The sequence below is a fragment of the Bubalus bubalis genome, chromosome 1, assembly GCF_019923935.1.
Source record: "Bubalus bubalis isolate 160015118507 breed Murrah chromosome 1, NDDB_SH_1, whole genome shotgun sequence".
NCBI lineage: Eukaryota > Metazoa > Chordata > Mammalia > Artiodactyla > Bovidae > Bubalus > Bubalus bubalis.
In genome coordinates, this window is record NC_059157.1 from 200,650,381 (window position 1) to 200,666,225 (window position 15,845).

At 44.7% G+C, this 15,845-nt stretch overlaps 1 long non-coding RNA gene across 2 annotated transcripts; it reads left to right on the forward strand.

Annotated features, from left to right (window-relative positions):
* Window positions 1-564: 564 nt before the first annotated feature.
* LOC112587293 lies at window positions 565-14,869 on the forward strand. Of its 2 annotated transcripts, XR_006553664.2 has the most exons (4): window positions 566-748; window positions 12,825-12,859; window positions 13,343-13,541; window positions 14,323-14,869. It is a non-coding gene; the product is annotated as an uncharacterized LOC112587293 (long non-coding RNA). The 2 variants fall into 2 exon arrangements; XR_006553663.2 differs by lacking the exon at window positions 14,323-14,869 and having other exon boundaries at window positions 565-748; window positions 13,343-14,312.
* The last annotated feature ends 976 nt before the right edge of the window (window positions 14,870-15,845 follow it).

Genomic DNA, 15,845 nt, shown 5'->3' on the forward strand with positions numbered 1-15,845 from the left:
ACCAATTGAGCTACAAGGGAAGCCCCATTAACTAAAATGGGGAGCACAGCTAAGATTGCTTATTAGGCTGCACTCAGCTGGGAGATCTGCTGGTGGATGAGACTCCAGAACAGGCTCTCCTCTGCCAGGTCATCTCTCTACATGGCCTCCCATCAGTTAGCAGTGAGCCAGGCCATGGCAGCTTCCAAGGCCATGGGCTTCCAAGATGGGGCATTCAAGAAGACAAGACTCAGTGTGCAAGCACTTATCAACCTTCTGCTCACATCAAGCTTGCTAAGGTCCTATTAACACAACTCACATGTTCAACCATAGCGTCCTGTGTAAAAAGCGTGAATATACCAGGGCGTGAATGCTAGGAGGTTTGTCCACTGGAGACACCAGTGCGCTAATCAGTCACTACCAATAACTTCTGAGTAAGGATAATGTGGTGGAACTGGAACACACATTGATTGCCTAGACTGCCTCCATTTGTGTGGGTACTGGAGAAGAGCAGCGGGGCTTAATTATTTCAACATGTGTTTGGAATCAATCAGAAAAGACAAGTTTCTTTCTGAATGTTTGTTTAAGGACCTAGTTTGAATAATTAAAGCCCAAAAGGAAGAGCTTCTATTTCTCCTGTGTCCTCCTGCAGGGATTTTGAGCCCCAAGTCCAGGGCAGATGCTTTGGACTGACTTCCCGCCCACGTTAGGGCAGCCTGCGTTTGGAAGGTGCTTGTGTAATACAGAGATTATGCCAGGTTTTTCTGAGGTGAGTCAAAAGCCAAGCTCTGATAATAAGATATCAAGGTGGCATTTGGCTGGTATTGTTGACACAGCTAAAAAAATTGAAATGCCTCTCACCCAAACCTCTTAGTAATAAACTGGGTCATAAACACCATTTAATGCTACATGGTGGCTGATTTTTTTGGAAGCAATGATGCTAAAGCTGAAACTCCAGTACTCTGGCCACCTCATGAGTAGAGTTGACTCATTGGAAAAGATTCTGATGCTGGGAGGGATTGGGGGCAGGAGGAGAAGGGGACGACAGAGGATGAGATGGCTGGATGGCATCACTGACTTGATGGCCGTGAGTCTGGGTGAACTCTGGGAGTTGGTGATGGACAGGGAGGCCTGGCGTGCTGCAATTCATGGGGTCACAAAGAGTCAGACATGACTGAGCGACTGAACTGAACTGAACTGAACTGATGGCTGATTTTTAATTCACAGGCAAAATCTCTGATTCTTTATTACTTGTGCTGAATATTTAAGGAGGTTGACACATGTTTATTTTCAAATGATACTGGAATCAATTTAGATTATATGGTAGTCAATGTAATAAAAATAAGAAGATAGCATTGTCTTCTGGAAAGGACTAATTTATTTGAATGAGTTAGATATCTTTATAGTCTTCTGGAAATCTGTATCAAACTTCAGTAGGAATTTCTTTGGGGTTCTTGAGGGGATCTGCTTAGATATCCTTGAGTAAGTACTGCCCTCCTCTCTCTGAAACATCATCCTCTCTGAGTAAATATAGAGCTTCAGGAATGAATGAGTGTCACCCCAAGCAGCTGAAGAAGCCCTGGTGATCATTAGTCCCCGGAGGGACTGATGGGTTTCTGTATCAGTCTGACTTCTGTGCAGTCTTGACCCAGCCTCTATAGTAAGGAAGAGTCCCTAGAACTTAAAATATCATTCAGTTTTCAGGAAGTCTAACAATAAATGCAAGTGTGTGTTTAATAAATGATTTTTTTGAGGGACAATGATGGTGCCATAAGACTGTGTTGGTAGAGACAGAGAAGAAATTGTGACGACCAGGGGGTCGATTTCATTCATTCATTCACTCAAGGGACATTTCTGAGTACCCACTGTGTATCCATCCTGGGCATGTTGAAGAATTTTCCCTTCTTACAGAGCTACAGGGAAGGGTTTTTCTTGAGTAGAAAGAGAGATTGCAGTGAGGGGAGCAGAAAGTGTCTATGAATCCCCTGAAATGTTTCCATAATTTCTTAAGCAGTGTTATTTTTCCATAGTTTTTGTTAGATTCTGAAAGAAACCCAATGACCCCAAAATGTTAAAGCTAGTAGAGAATTATGAATGGCTGAGATCATGACTCATTGTCCTAAACCTCATTTTCTAGCCTAACTCTTTCATTTCTCAAGTGAGAAAAGCCAGATCCAGAAAGCTGACATGAGTACTTTGTTCAAAAATCGCTCATCAGGTTGCTGATAGAGCTCAGTTTAAACATCAATTAATTGCACTACCTTTTGGGTGGTTTCACTAGAAATGATGACTGTTGATTATCCAAATGTCCTATTGATATAAGCATATCCAAAACATAGAAAGGAAGTGCATTTCCAGCCATGGAGAGGTATTATCCTAGCAGGAAATAAAACTTTTTGCCTGGTTTCTTAGACAAAGAACATTCTTGGCTGAGGGCCCTGACGAATATGGGGAGAATATGGCTTTGGTGACATAATAGTCCTGGTAAGAAATTCTGCCCGCTGACCTCTATGGAGTGGCAGCTGGGAAAAGGTTGTCTTTCCCGTTTCTAAGTTTCTCTTTCTTGGTGCAGGGCATCAGATTTTGTTGATTAGAAAAGGATCCACGATATTAGTACACTTAGACACCAAGTGTGTTAGGTCAGAGAACTCAGGAGAGTTCTGGAGGCCATCAGGAGGAAGAGACAAGACATAGATGTGGGGAGGAGTCCAGCTCACGCACATCCCACAGACACACACACAAGACGCGTAGGAGACAAGTCTCTAATCAAATGGAGAAAAGTATCCAGTAGTGACTGAACTGCCATGACCCACTTCCAGCTACATAATTACAGGCTCCTCTTTCCATGATTGATGTTATAGAGGAAAAAAGAGCCTCACAGAAATGAAGTAAGTTATAGTTATGGGTGGTGCAGTGAACTAACTCTACCATGAATTACTGTTTGGGGAAGAATTTGGGAGAGTTCTTGCAGCTGACAGTCAGCAGATCCACTTGAGTTATAATGAAAGAGGTTGTATTAAGTCTGCACACATCAGAAATTCTTGGATACAATACACCTTTTCATTGACTGCTCACACAATCATGGAGAGTGTAAGAATTGAGTGTGCATCCCTGTGACCATTCCTTCTTACCCGGTGGTCATCGCAAGGTGGGCAGATGAGCCCGAGGAAGAATTTGTGGTGTTGCTTCTCATCTGATGACTTGTAAAGACTGGCTTCATTCACTTGTGTGGATGTCCATTCAGTCCATGGTCCGGAGGTCCACCCCCACCGGCAGGATTCTTCTCTGGTTCAGTGGGTAGCCCAAGAGGAAAAGAGGAGCTCAAGCCCAGGTTCTGTCCACAACCGTGAGGTCACAGCAAGTTCAGTGATTACCGCCACTTTTCTGTCTGTGTGTGTTTTAACCACATAGAAAGAAATATTTTTAAAAGGGCGTGTTTGTTAACGCTCTGAGAACCTGGCTACAATACTGCCTTGTGGGTGTAAAATAGGAATGCTCTTGGCACTGCCTGCTTTTACTTTTACCAACACCAGGGTTTTTTGGACAAGTTAAACCCAGGAGACATCTTTTATGGGAAAAGAAGGTGAAGCCATAACTGCATTCCTTGGACCTGATGGTTTAAGGAAATTTACCCCAGGAGGACTCCTGTTGGATGGTTTAATTAGCCCCAAGGTAAAGCAGTGGCGGAAAAATTTGGGTCAAATTAGTACTTTACTGTGTATTAGGTCATCATGTTTGTCTGACAAAATGAGACACCCCAGGAAGAAAACTCTGCCCAATGTCTGAGTGACGCTTAGGTAGACGTCAACTCTACTCATCAGTTCCACCGATGAAAACACAAATCTGATTCTGACACTCCTTTGCTTGAAAATCATTGATGAATCCATTTTACCTTCAAAAGAGCCCAGATGTCTTAGAGTGAAATTCTAAGACTCTACCTTACCCTAATCTGTTCTTTTCTAGCCTTCTCTCATCCTCTGCGGACCCGTCTCCAGGCATAATTGATAATGTCTCTTTCTCTGAAATTTCTTCCTTGCTCACACCTCATTCTCATTTCTCCAATTGGGATGTCTGATAATTCTCTACAATCATTCGAAGTTGTCCTTCTTTTTGTCCTGGCTAGGGTTTTCCCAAGTTAAAAAAATCTGTGCTCTTTCGGATCCCTCTGTGCCTCTCTAAGTGCCCTGTTATGGTAGACTTCTCTTTCTTCTTCTCTTTCTTCATTCATTTAATCACATCTATAGATTTGGCTCAGACGGTAAAGCATCTGCCTGCAATGAGGGAGACCTGGGTTCGACTCCTGGGTCGGGAAGATCCCCTGGAGAAGGAAATGGCAATCCACTCCAGCACTCTTGCCTGGAAAATCCCATGGACGGAGGAGCCTGATAGGCTACAGTCCATGGGGTCGCAAAGAGTTGGACATGACTGAGCGACTTCACTTTCTCTTTCTTCTAGTGTTGGAGCTTCGCAGGCACCATGCCTTACGTGGCTGTATCCTCAGCATTTGGTATGGTTTCTAGAATAGTGAGTCCTCACTAAGGTATGACGAGAGAGTAACTGGATGGCTATTGCAGACTTCGGTAACACTCCCAGTGAGAGTGTTTCAAATGTCTCACCCCTTGATTGAGAGGCAGACACGCAGTCAAAACTCTCTTTTCATGCAGAAATGCATAGAGAATCTCTTTTATTATAACAGTGATAATTTCAGTGTTCTTATTCCACAGAACCAACTCATTTACAGAAAAGAGACTAATGACATCTCCCACCATTTAAAAAGCCTCATCAAAGACTGACCAATGCCAAAAGCATACTCAGTTTATGGGCTCATGGGGTCCCAAGGTCTAGTACTGCAGGCTGTATGTTGAAAGGCAGCAGAGAGTAGGGGCTGAAATCATGGATTGGGGGGCATCATCAAAGACTGACCAATGCCAAAAGCATACTCAGTGTACGGGCTCGTGGGGCCCCAAGGTCTAGTACTGCAGGCTGTCTGTTGAAAGGCAGCAGAGGGTAGGGGCTGGAATCATGGACTGGGGGGCATCTCAGCTTTGTCACCTACTAGTTGTGTGACCTTGGACAAGTTACATGAACTCTTTTTGCTCTAATTTCCCTACATATAAAAATATGAGGCTAATGATTGAACCTACCTCATAAATATCATGAGACAAGCAAGAAATCTGTTAGTATCAAAAGCGTGAACAGTGCCTGGTGTACTACTCTGTGAAGCAATATGGAGTAATGGCCAAAGGCACTGATCTTAAACAGACAGTTCTGGCTCTGAGCTTTTGTTCCCCACTGACTAGCAGTGAGGTCTTGGGCAAGTTGTTCATTGTCCCTAAACCTTAGTTTCCCTTCTCTGTAACCTGGAGCTAATAATTACACTTTTGTTTGACCTTCACCTATTAACTGAGCTATCTCCCTAAAGCATTTAGCACAGTAAATGTTCAACGAATGCTGACTTCTGTTGTTATTATGTAAGACAGGCTCTCAACAAATGCATGCATACATGCTCAGTAGCTCCAGTCGTGTCTGACTCTTTGTGACCCCAAGGACTGTAGCCTGCCAGCTCCTCTGTCCATGGGGTTCTCCAGGCAAGAATACTTGAGTGGGTGGCTGTCCCCTCCTCCAGGGGATCTTCCCAACCCAGGGATCGAACCTGGCTCTCTTGCATTGATTTGGGGCTAAATCTTCATTAGGTTAATAATATACACCTCTTCCAGCATTAACTCTTTCAGTAGCTCCACCTTTTCTCCCTATCCTTACTGGTGTAAGTTAAGAATTGAAAAGAGAGGCCTTTAGCTTCAGGACATGTGCTGTGGATCTAGAATCACGAAATGTTACACTTGTAGAACTCAAGGTTATCGTAAGTTTTAACCACTTTATTTTAGACCAGTGGTTCTCAATGGAGGCTGAACATGCCTTAGCTCCTTTCCCTAGGGGACATCTGGCAAAGTCTGGAGACCATCGCAAGTGTGGGGGAGAAGGGTGCTACCAGAATCGAGTGTTCAGAGGCCAGGGATGCTGGTCAACACTCTCAGGGTACAGGGAAGTCTCCCAGGACAAGGGATTACCTGTCCTCAAAAGTCAATAGAGATGGGATCAAGAAACTCTTTTGAGTTTAAGGCAGTTGAAGCTAAGAGAGGCTAAATGACTTGCTTGTTTAGAGGATTAGTGATTAGAGGATTAGTGATTAGAGGATTGATGACATTATTTCTGATTTCATTTGATCTACTGTGGAATTTTCAAGTAGTCATGTATGGATGTGAGAGTTGGACTATAAAGAAAGCTGAATGCTGAGGAATTGACGCTTTTGAACTGTGGTGTTGGAGAAGACTCTTGAGAGCCCCTTGGACTGCAAGGAGAGCCAACCAGTCCATCCTAAAGGAAATCAGTACTGAGTATTCATTGGAAGGATTGATGTTGAAGCTAAAACTCCAATACTTTGGCCACCTGATGCGAAGAGCTGACTCATTGGAAAAGACCCTGATGCTGGGAAAGATTGAGGGCAGGAGGAGGAGATGACAGAGGATGAGATGGTTGGGTGGTATCACTGACGCAGTGGACATGGGTTTGGCTGGACTCTGGGAGTTGGTGATGGACAGGGAGGCCTGGCATGCTGTGGTTCATGGAGTCTCAAAGAGTCAGACAGGACTGAGCGACTGAACTGAACTGAACTGCGGAATACCTAAACAAACCCAGGAGGCAGAAGAAAGCCCAGCACTGAGATCCCGTTGTCATCGTTCCAAACCCCTGAGCTGTGATATGAGGGCACAGAGCTCTTACTTTTCCCACACTTTCACCCCACTGCCTCCCGTGCACCCCAACACGCACATGCACACAGCACCATCCCTGCAGAAGTAAAGCCGAGTTAGCTTTGTTCAAGCACAGATGAGTTTTCCTCCTGGTCACGTCTGTTTCAAACCAACCTATTTCATCACCACTGCGAGTGGGATGAAAAGGTGATCCAGGACACACATCTCCGTGGCTCTTGGACAAGAACTGGGCCAAGGCGATCACGTCAAATAATCATGGCTTTGTGGTAAGCAAGGGCCGCAAGCAATTGCAGAAATCCTGTGACTATGAGAATGAAGAATAAGAATAGCAAAGGGGGTAAGAGTTGATGTACATGCCACACAAATTCACAGGAAGTAGACTTCATCAGTTCTAGTATCTGTGGTTTTCTTGTGTTCTCTTCAGATCTTATTCTGGGAAAAGAAAGTTATCAGGTCAGTCGTGGTAATGTACTAGGTTTTGTTTTGTTTTTTTTTTTTCTGCCCTGTTCTGCACAGGCAGAATGAGGAGATGTGAACCCTCACACCAGACAGGGGCCAGAGACGAAAAGAGACCCTGAGAAGGAATCCAGGATTCCGTGTGAGAGATGTGTAGAAGGAAGGAGGGGAAGAGAAGGAGTGGTATCGTCCTGGGATGTGAAAAGCATGACTGAAAATAGTCTGTTCTCTAATATCGCTAATGAAACCACGGTGATGTCACTTCTGATCACGCTGTCGTTTGAGCTGCTGATCTTGCGATAGGAAGCTTCCCTTTGCGCATTCACAGCAGTGACAGTGGAAAAGACCTTCAGATTCAGTGAGTGGGTGGAACTCGTCAAGAAAAATAACTTCACCACAACAACAACAAATGATAGGAGAGACAGAAACTTCTCTGGGAGGGTAGAGGGAAAAAAGCAAAGTCTAAGTGTTATGACACATGTGAAAGAAGAGTCATTTATTTAATAGGAAGTAACCCATTCACACAAATCTAGCTTTGTGGTCCCTCAGAAGTACGTAAATACTACCAATCTGTCCACCACAGATTCTCATCAAAATTTCTCGGGAAATGCCTCATTAAAGAATCTTTAAAGAGTAGTTATGAGTGCACACCAGTCAAACCATTTCAGAAAGACAGTCAACACCATCTACTGTAATATTAATTTCCTTCCCTTCCACGGGGACCACATTTTGCCCAATTTAGTATGAGTTTTGAATTAAGGCCAGCCATGAACCCTTTGAACCACTCTCTTCTCTGCAAGAGAAAGCTGTTTCCTGTCTCTAAGAGGAAGGCCTTACATGGTCTGAGGAAAGCTTTTCTTTGGCATTAAATAGTTCTTCCCAGATATCTTTATTGGATACTTGATGGGATGATTCTAGCTCATAAAACTTTACAGAAAATTACTGGTGAGAACCAGTTGAGGATTTTTCAATTGTAGACTTTGAAAAATAATTTTTAAAAAAATGGATGCTCTCAAATCCACCCACCCTAATTGTTCATTTCTCTCTCATGCTCTATGTAGCCCTCATGCTACTGAGCCTGTGTACCTTCCACGAAGAGTCAGTGGTCATGCCAAGGCTTTAATTAAACATTTCATCAGGAAGATCTACAGGGGACATATTTTGAGTTGTCTGGTTCATTCCCTGCCACCCACTGAAGCTGATCTCCATGAGCTGCTGGCCCGCCTCAGTTCTGGGTCAGGGTGTTTCTCCAAGCTGGAGCTCCTGGCCTGCCCGACTCACAGGCCTCCACATGTGCTGTTAGAAAACCATCTGTGCCCAGTCCCAAGCTCACGCAGTCAGAACCTCTCGGCAAGCGGGGTTCTGAATTTACACTTGAACCTATTTCTTAAATGATTCTTATCTGTTCAGGAGTAAATGTTAAAGACTTACAGGCAGGAAGGTCAATTATGCATCTCACACGCAAAGAAGGGGAGAGGAGCGGGATTATGGTAGCGTAAGGAGACATTTTGAAGAAGAGGATTTTTTTTAAGAAGGAAAAAAATGATACTTCCAAACCGTTTGTGTGTGTGCATGTCCGTGTGTGTAACTGATTTGTTCATTTCATCCTCTATCTGGGCTCTCCTCACTCCCTGACTCTATTTTATTTTTCCATTTAGTCTGTTTTGACATCTCTGCCAGAAGAGGCAAAGGGGAAAAACCTTAGGAATTTAATATGCCCTTAAAAGTAATTTAGCTTTTTAAAAATATATCTATTTTGACCCTTATAAGCTTGTTTTCTGGCATTATCCAGTTCGTGTTTTATATAGTGTCACATGTTGGTAAATGGAATAGTAGCTAGAATTATTTTTTAGACCTCAATTAATATTATTTACCCTACTAAATATATGTGGTTATTTACTTACATATTTGTTTATTAGTTATTTAAGGAGGAGCACATACAAAGCACAGGTCACTGTTTAAGCATATGAGAAGAAGCGTGAATTTTAAAAGTGTGAGTGAGTGAGTGAAGTGGCTCAGTTGCATCCCACTCTTTGCAACCCCGTGGACTGTAGCCCACCAGGCTCCTCTGTCCATGGGATTCTCCAGGCAAAAGTACTGGAGTGGGGTGCCATTTCCTTCTCCAAGTGTGCCCCATGCTAAACCTTCATCATCCTTCGATGATTTTAACATACCTACTGTTTTCCATGCCATGAAAGGAACTGCAGAAAGTTTTTCATTTCAGTATCTTGAATCTTATGAAAACTGCTTCTAATAAAATAATGAAAAAGTTCATTGTTACCACATTGCAGACACACTCGCGATCCTGAATCTGCTCTCAACTGGATTTCCAACATGAGGGAGAAACAATGGTCTCTCGACCATTCTGTATACAATTCCCTGCCTTTGAGGCCCATATTTAATTTCCAGCCTGTTAGGATTGAAACCTGAAATTATGCTGTTATTTTAGCTTAGAATTCCTAGTCTTCTCATAATCATCGTTAGTGAGATTCTTGCTTTGTTCAGAGTTATTGTTATAATCAGCAGTAACGATAGTTACGGCTATTGACGATGCGGGCCGGACAGTCAGGGCTGGACTGCCTCTGACTCGGGGTGTGCGTGGCCGCGCCCGCGGGGCCGGGGGCGCCTGGAAACCGCCTGCGCTGCCCGCCGCGTGGCCGCAGCCACACAGCACGGGGCGGCCGTGGCAAAGGGTCAGCGGCGTCAGCCAGGCGGGGAGCCTGGGGACTGGTCCTCTGCTGACTTGAGAAGAAAGATCTTGAATGTGAATATCCACTAAGGTGAAAAACTGCGCTAGATTCAAAGCGTTCTTAGAAATATAAGGTTGTGTGGCTTATATGGTTATACGGGAAAGCAGTCAGTTTTCAAAAAGAGACTATGTTAGGGAAGTTTTCGAATATAATCTCTTCAAATATTTTCTCAGACCCACTCTCTGTCTATTCTTCTCTTGGGACCCCTACAGTTCAAACGTTGGTGCCTTTAATGTTGTCCAAGGGGAAAAGCGGGTGGGGTGAATTGGGAGACTGGGATTGACATATATACATAAACTGCTGTGTTTAAACATAAACTACTGCTATGTTTAAAGTTGTAAATGTAAACTTCTGTTTGAAATAGATAACTCATGAGAACATGCTGTATAGCGCAGGGAGCTCTACTAGCTGTCCCGTGGTGACCTAGATAGGAAGGAAATCCAAAAGAGAGGGGACATATGTAAACATATAACTGATTCGTTTTGCTATGCAGCAGAAACTAAGACAGCATTGTAAAACAGCTATACACCAGCACATGTTTTTTAAATAAGCAAAAAGAGAATGAGTTTGAGTCAGTTTGAGCCGAAGCAAAGACCGCTGAGCATCCTCCCAGCTTGCTTTCCGGCTCATCTCCCCTCAAGGACCCTAGTTCTCAGTCCTCATCTCTGCAGATGCACACTTCCCTTTGCCCCTCAGGGGCCGCCCCCTTTCCAGCCTGACCGCTGAAGCTCCTCAGATGGCAGTGTGGCCCTCAGTTCCCCAGGGGCCTGGCACAGGGCTGGTGAGGGCAGAGCTGCTGCCTGTGTGGGTGTGTGTGTGTGTGTTTGGGGGCATCCCTCCTGGGAGACGGTTAGACAGGATGGGGAGTCAGAATGCAAACCAGACTCCTCTTAACTGGAGCTCTGGTGGTCTGTCTTTAAGCATTCAGTTCAGTTCAGTCGCTCAGTTGTGTCCGACTCTTTGCGACCCATGAATCGCAGCACGCCAGGCCTCCCTGTCCATCACCAGCTCCCGGAGTCCACTCAGACTCACGTCCATGGAGTCGGTGATGCCATCCAGCCATCTCATCCTCTGTCGTTTAAAAACTTGCAAAATTTGTGTGGGGTTTGTCCCTTCCCTTTGGGCTTCCCTGGTGGCTCAGCTGGTAAAGAATCCACCTGCAGTGCGGGAGACCTGGGTTTGATCCCTGGATTGGGAAGATCCCCCGGAGAAGGGAATGGCTACCCACTCCAGTGTTCTGGCCTGTAGAATCCCATGAACAGAGGAGCCTGGCGGGGGACAGTCCATGGGGTCGCAGAGTTGGACACGACTGAGACACTTTCACACATGCACTGCCTTCCCTTTAACAAAAATTAAAAGAGCATTTTTGTCTCCACATTGTAATTTGAGCCCAATGAAAACAATACCTCTAACAGTGTCTTAAACTTTTAGAAAAGTCAGCTCTCCTTTCAGATATGGAATGAACACAAACACAGCTGTAATATACATTTCATCTCATCTCCAGCGGACGCTGTCTGTGAGGCAGAGGCAGCAGGAGATGGGGTTCAGAGCCAGGTGGGCAGAAGATTCACAGAATGGGACTGTAGGAGGCTAGGAGCAGCAAGGGAAAGCCCCCACCTTGTAACCAACACTCCATGCTGGGTTAAGGGACTGTAAGTGTTCCCCATCCCCTCATAAAACAAATGCCGGGGTCAGGTACCTGATGACAAGCGGCGCACAGTCCCAGGGTGAGGACTCCCTCCTCCTGCCAACCTTTGTGACGGCTTTGGGCAGATCTCTTGACCAATCTGTGCTTTCAGTTTTCTCATCTGTAAAACGTGTTTAATCGTATTAACTTGTTTCCCAGGGAAGTAATGTGATATATGAATATTTGCAGGGAACCCTTGAAGATCTGGGGGCTTCCCTGATAGCTCAGCTAATAAAGAATCTGCCTGCAATGCAGGAGACTCCGGTTCAATTCCTGGGTTGGGAAGATCTCCTGGAGAAAAGATAGGCTACCCACTCCAGTATTCTTGGGCTTCCCTGGTAGCTCAGCTGGTAAAGAATCTGCCTGCAATGCGGGAGACCTGGGTTTGATCCCTGGGTTGGGAAGATCCCCTGGAGAAGGGAAAGGCTACCCACTCCAGTATTCTTGCCTAGAGAATTCTGTGGAATGTAGAGTTCATGGGGTCACAAAGAGTTGGACATGACTGAGCGACTCTCACCTCACTGGGAGATCTGATCGCAAAGGTGCCTTATCCCAAGCAGCGTTTGCTGCTCTCCTCCTCACCCCCACTAGCAAACGGCCCCCAGGACATGCGTATTTTGGCAAAGTTAATGTAAATGACTCCAAACTGTTTTCTTAAGAAAAATGAACGCTTGTGTTATTTCTCAAGAAGAACCTGACATAATCATTACCAAAAACAAAAAAAAAATCACAGTGGCATACAGTGAAGGCTAAGGTTTTAAAAACTCATAACAAAACAGATTTCAGGTCTAGTCTCCTATGGAGTTATTATAAGCACCAGTGAGTAATAAAGATTACAAAAATGAGGAAAAATACATTGACACTGTTATTTGAAAACAATTGTGTGAGGCTTTTTACACACATTTTACACAGTGTGGATATCCAAAATGGATTTTAGATGATATTAAGAGGATTGCTTTTCAAGGTATTAAATGTGCAAAGAGCAGGAACGAAAGATGTGTTGAATTGGCCAGGGGACAGAATCTGGCCCACGGACCTGATGTAGCTACAGGCAGATGGCAAGGAAACTCTACAATAGTTCCTGCCTCTCTGGGCTTACAAAAGTTCAAACATCTCTAAATACGAAGTAATTTCCTTTTACTCATTTCCAACCTAAATGTTTTGTTTTTTCCTCTCTTGCAGTTTCTTGCTGTATGTGTGGATTCCTGATATTGGAGGTGAGTTACACCTGATCATTAGGATCAGACCCACACCACGCGTGGGCAACACAGTTCCTCTTTTCTGAGGCCGAGTGACATCGCCCTGCCTCTCCCTCCCTCCCACTTCAAACCAGTTCCTCATCTTGTCTTCCGGAGTTTAGTGAACTGGACCCTCCTCTTCCTGGTCAGCCAGGCTTACAACCACAGCCTGCTGTGATTTCACCATGAGGCCACGTGTCACACCTGACACATCACTAGATTCTGAAGGCCTGTGGGCACTTAGTGCACGCATGAGCCCCCTGGGGTCTTGTCCCAGTGCTGATTTCCTCTCTGTCAATCTGAGCTGGGGCCTGAGGTCGTTCATCCCTTACAAGGTCCTCAGTGACGCCCACGTGGGTGCCTCCTGGACCACGGTATGAAGAGTGAGGAATCCGCTTTTGTCGTCAGGGAAGAGGAGAGTTTTGTGCTGATAATAATCCTCTCCTTTCTGGTCTTTTGCAGAGAAATCCCAGCCCAGTCAGGACTGAAATGATCGTCCTGAGCATAACATGCTTCAAGTTAGCTTTTGTTTGTAAAGGAGTCAAACGAGGAACATCACGACACAGAAGCTGAGAAGACTGGGCGGCGCGTGCAGCTTCTCCGTCTGTCTTCTCCTCTCTGATGGCGTCCGCAGGCTCTGCTAACACGCCGACATCTCATCGTAGGCTTGTGTTGATATCACTCATGGTTTATTCCTTCAACCAATGTTTTTTGAGGGTCCACTATGAGTGAGACACTAAACTACACTCAGAATAAAGGAAATAAAATAGTACAATTTCCCACCACCAACAGCTTGCAGTCTTACACAGGAAAGAGCCAGATAAGCAAGGCAATGCACATTTCTGGGCCCAGAACATTCTTCTTATGGTTATGAATTCCTTTATCTCACCTCAAAACCCTCATTATCCCTCAAACACTTTATACTAGAGTGTACACCACTAAACTACTGTATTTTATAATTCTCTACTACAAGTCGTGATTGTAATCCTTAGAAATGTTCTGCTCTCAATGATCCAATTTTGATATATTTTCAAAGGTTGCATTATAAAAACTGTTCTAAAGAGAGGGGCTATGATTTTTTAGTCTGGATTGTCTTAAGGCTTACAAGGACTGAAAATTCAAAAACAAATATGACTGAATATATGGTACAAAACTTAAAAATCACTAGGAAAAGGTAGTAAATAAATGTAGTAAGTACAGTAAGTCCTGGGAAAAATGTGAACTCAAAGGGAACGTGATGGGTGATTGGCTCTATCTTCATCACGGTCTCTGTTCTCAAATGGAGGCTTCTGGAGGAGTAAAGGGAGGTGCAGGGGAGCCTAGGTTTTGGATGGTGGGGAGAACAGTCAGTCAGCTCCCTCTTGGGAAGGGCAGGGGCAGAGCACAAGGCCCAGGGACCCTCAATTCTACCCAACCCTTTTTTTTTTTTTTTTCCTGAGAAGGATGTGTTTACTACTCAGAAGATTCCTGGATATTTCAGGCAGCCAGAAGATCCAGAAGCCTCCCCGCTCATACTCAGCCTACTTCTAGATGGTGATATTAATAAGGAAAACCAGAACTGGGGCCACTTGGGATCACGCAGATCAGGACCTGTGGATGGCACCAGAAATGCTCAGATGGCCCGCCTGGGTGTCCCAGGGCCACCGTGGTGCTGCCCCATGTCTCATCCACTTGCAGTCGCCGCTGATGGATTCCAGTGAGCTTCTTACCTCTGCTGGAGGCGCTTCTCTTTCCATCTCATCAGTCCAGAGCTCACCCGTATGATCTTCCTTTCTGTTTATTTCACGATAAAGCCCAGAGCCATCCAAACAAAAGTAGCTTGACCACTACTAATTCCTGATGAAGACAACCCAATATATCAGTAGCAGAGACATTACTTTACCAACAAAGGTCCGTCTAGTCAAGGCTATGGTTTTTCCAGTGGTCATGTATGGATGTGAGAGTTGGACTATAAAGAAAGCTGAGCACTGAAGAATTGGTGCTTTTGAACTGTGGTGTTGGAGAAGACTCTTGAGAGTCCCTTGGACAGCAAGGAGATCCATCTAGTCCATCCTAAAGGAAATCAGTCTTGAATGTTCACTGAAAGGACTGATGCTGAAGTTGAAACTCCAATACTTTGGCCACCTGATGCGAAGAGCTGATTCACTAGAAAAGACTCTGAGGCTGGGAAAGGTTGAAGGCAGAAGGAGAAGGGGTTGACAGAGGATGGGATGGTTGGGTGGCATCACTGACTCAATGGACATGAGTTTGAACAAGCTCCAGGAGTTGGTGATGCACAGGGAGGCCTGGTGGGCTGCCGTCCATGGGGTTGCAAAGAGTTGGACACGACTGAGCTACTGAGCTGAACTGAACTGAATCTGCTAATGCATCTTACTAGCCCACCATACATCATAGTAAAATATAAAACAGAGTGTTGTAACAAACCAGGCATCACCCTAAGTGTCCTACAGGAGCTGACTTATTTAGTCCTTGAAGTAGCCTTATGAACCCTTTACTACCCTCATTCCCATACTACAGATGGGGCATGTAAGGTTCAGGAAGGTCAAGTAACTTGTCCAAGGTCACACAGCGGGTAACTGTCAGAGCTAGGATTCAGGCCTAGACTGTCTAACTTTGGAGTTCAGACTCTGTACTGTCTGTCAGTCATGAAGACTTGTCTGCCATGTAGGTTGTGTGTAGATATTATTATAGAGGCGACATGGAGTCATTGTTAGATTTCAGAGAGATGTGGTCAGATCTAATACTTAAAAAGACAGAGAGGGACTGGAAGATGCAAGATCGATACAAAAGTTAGAATCAACAGGGCTTGCTGATGAACTAAAAATGGCAGGAAGCTGAAATTAGCTCCTATTTATTTGGAACAAAGACTGTGATTCTATTCTTTACTGCATAGTAGCTGAGGGTGAAATCTCTGGATTTCCTGGGCAATCATTTTGACTTTGCTAACTTTTTGTGGTTAACAGCC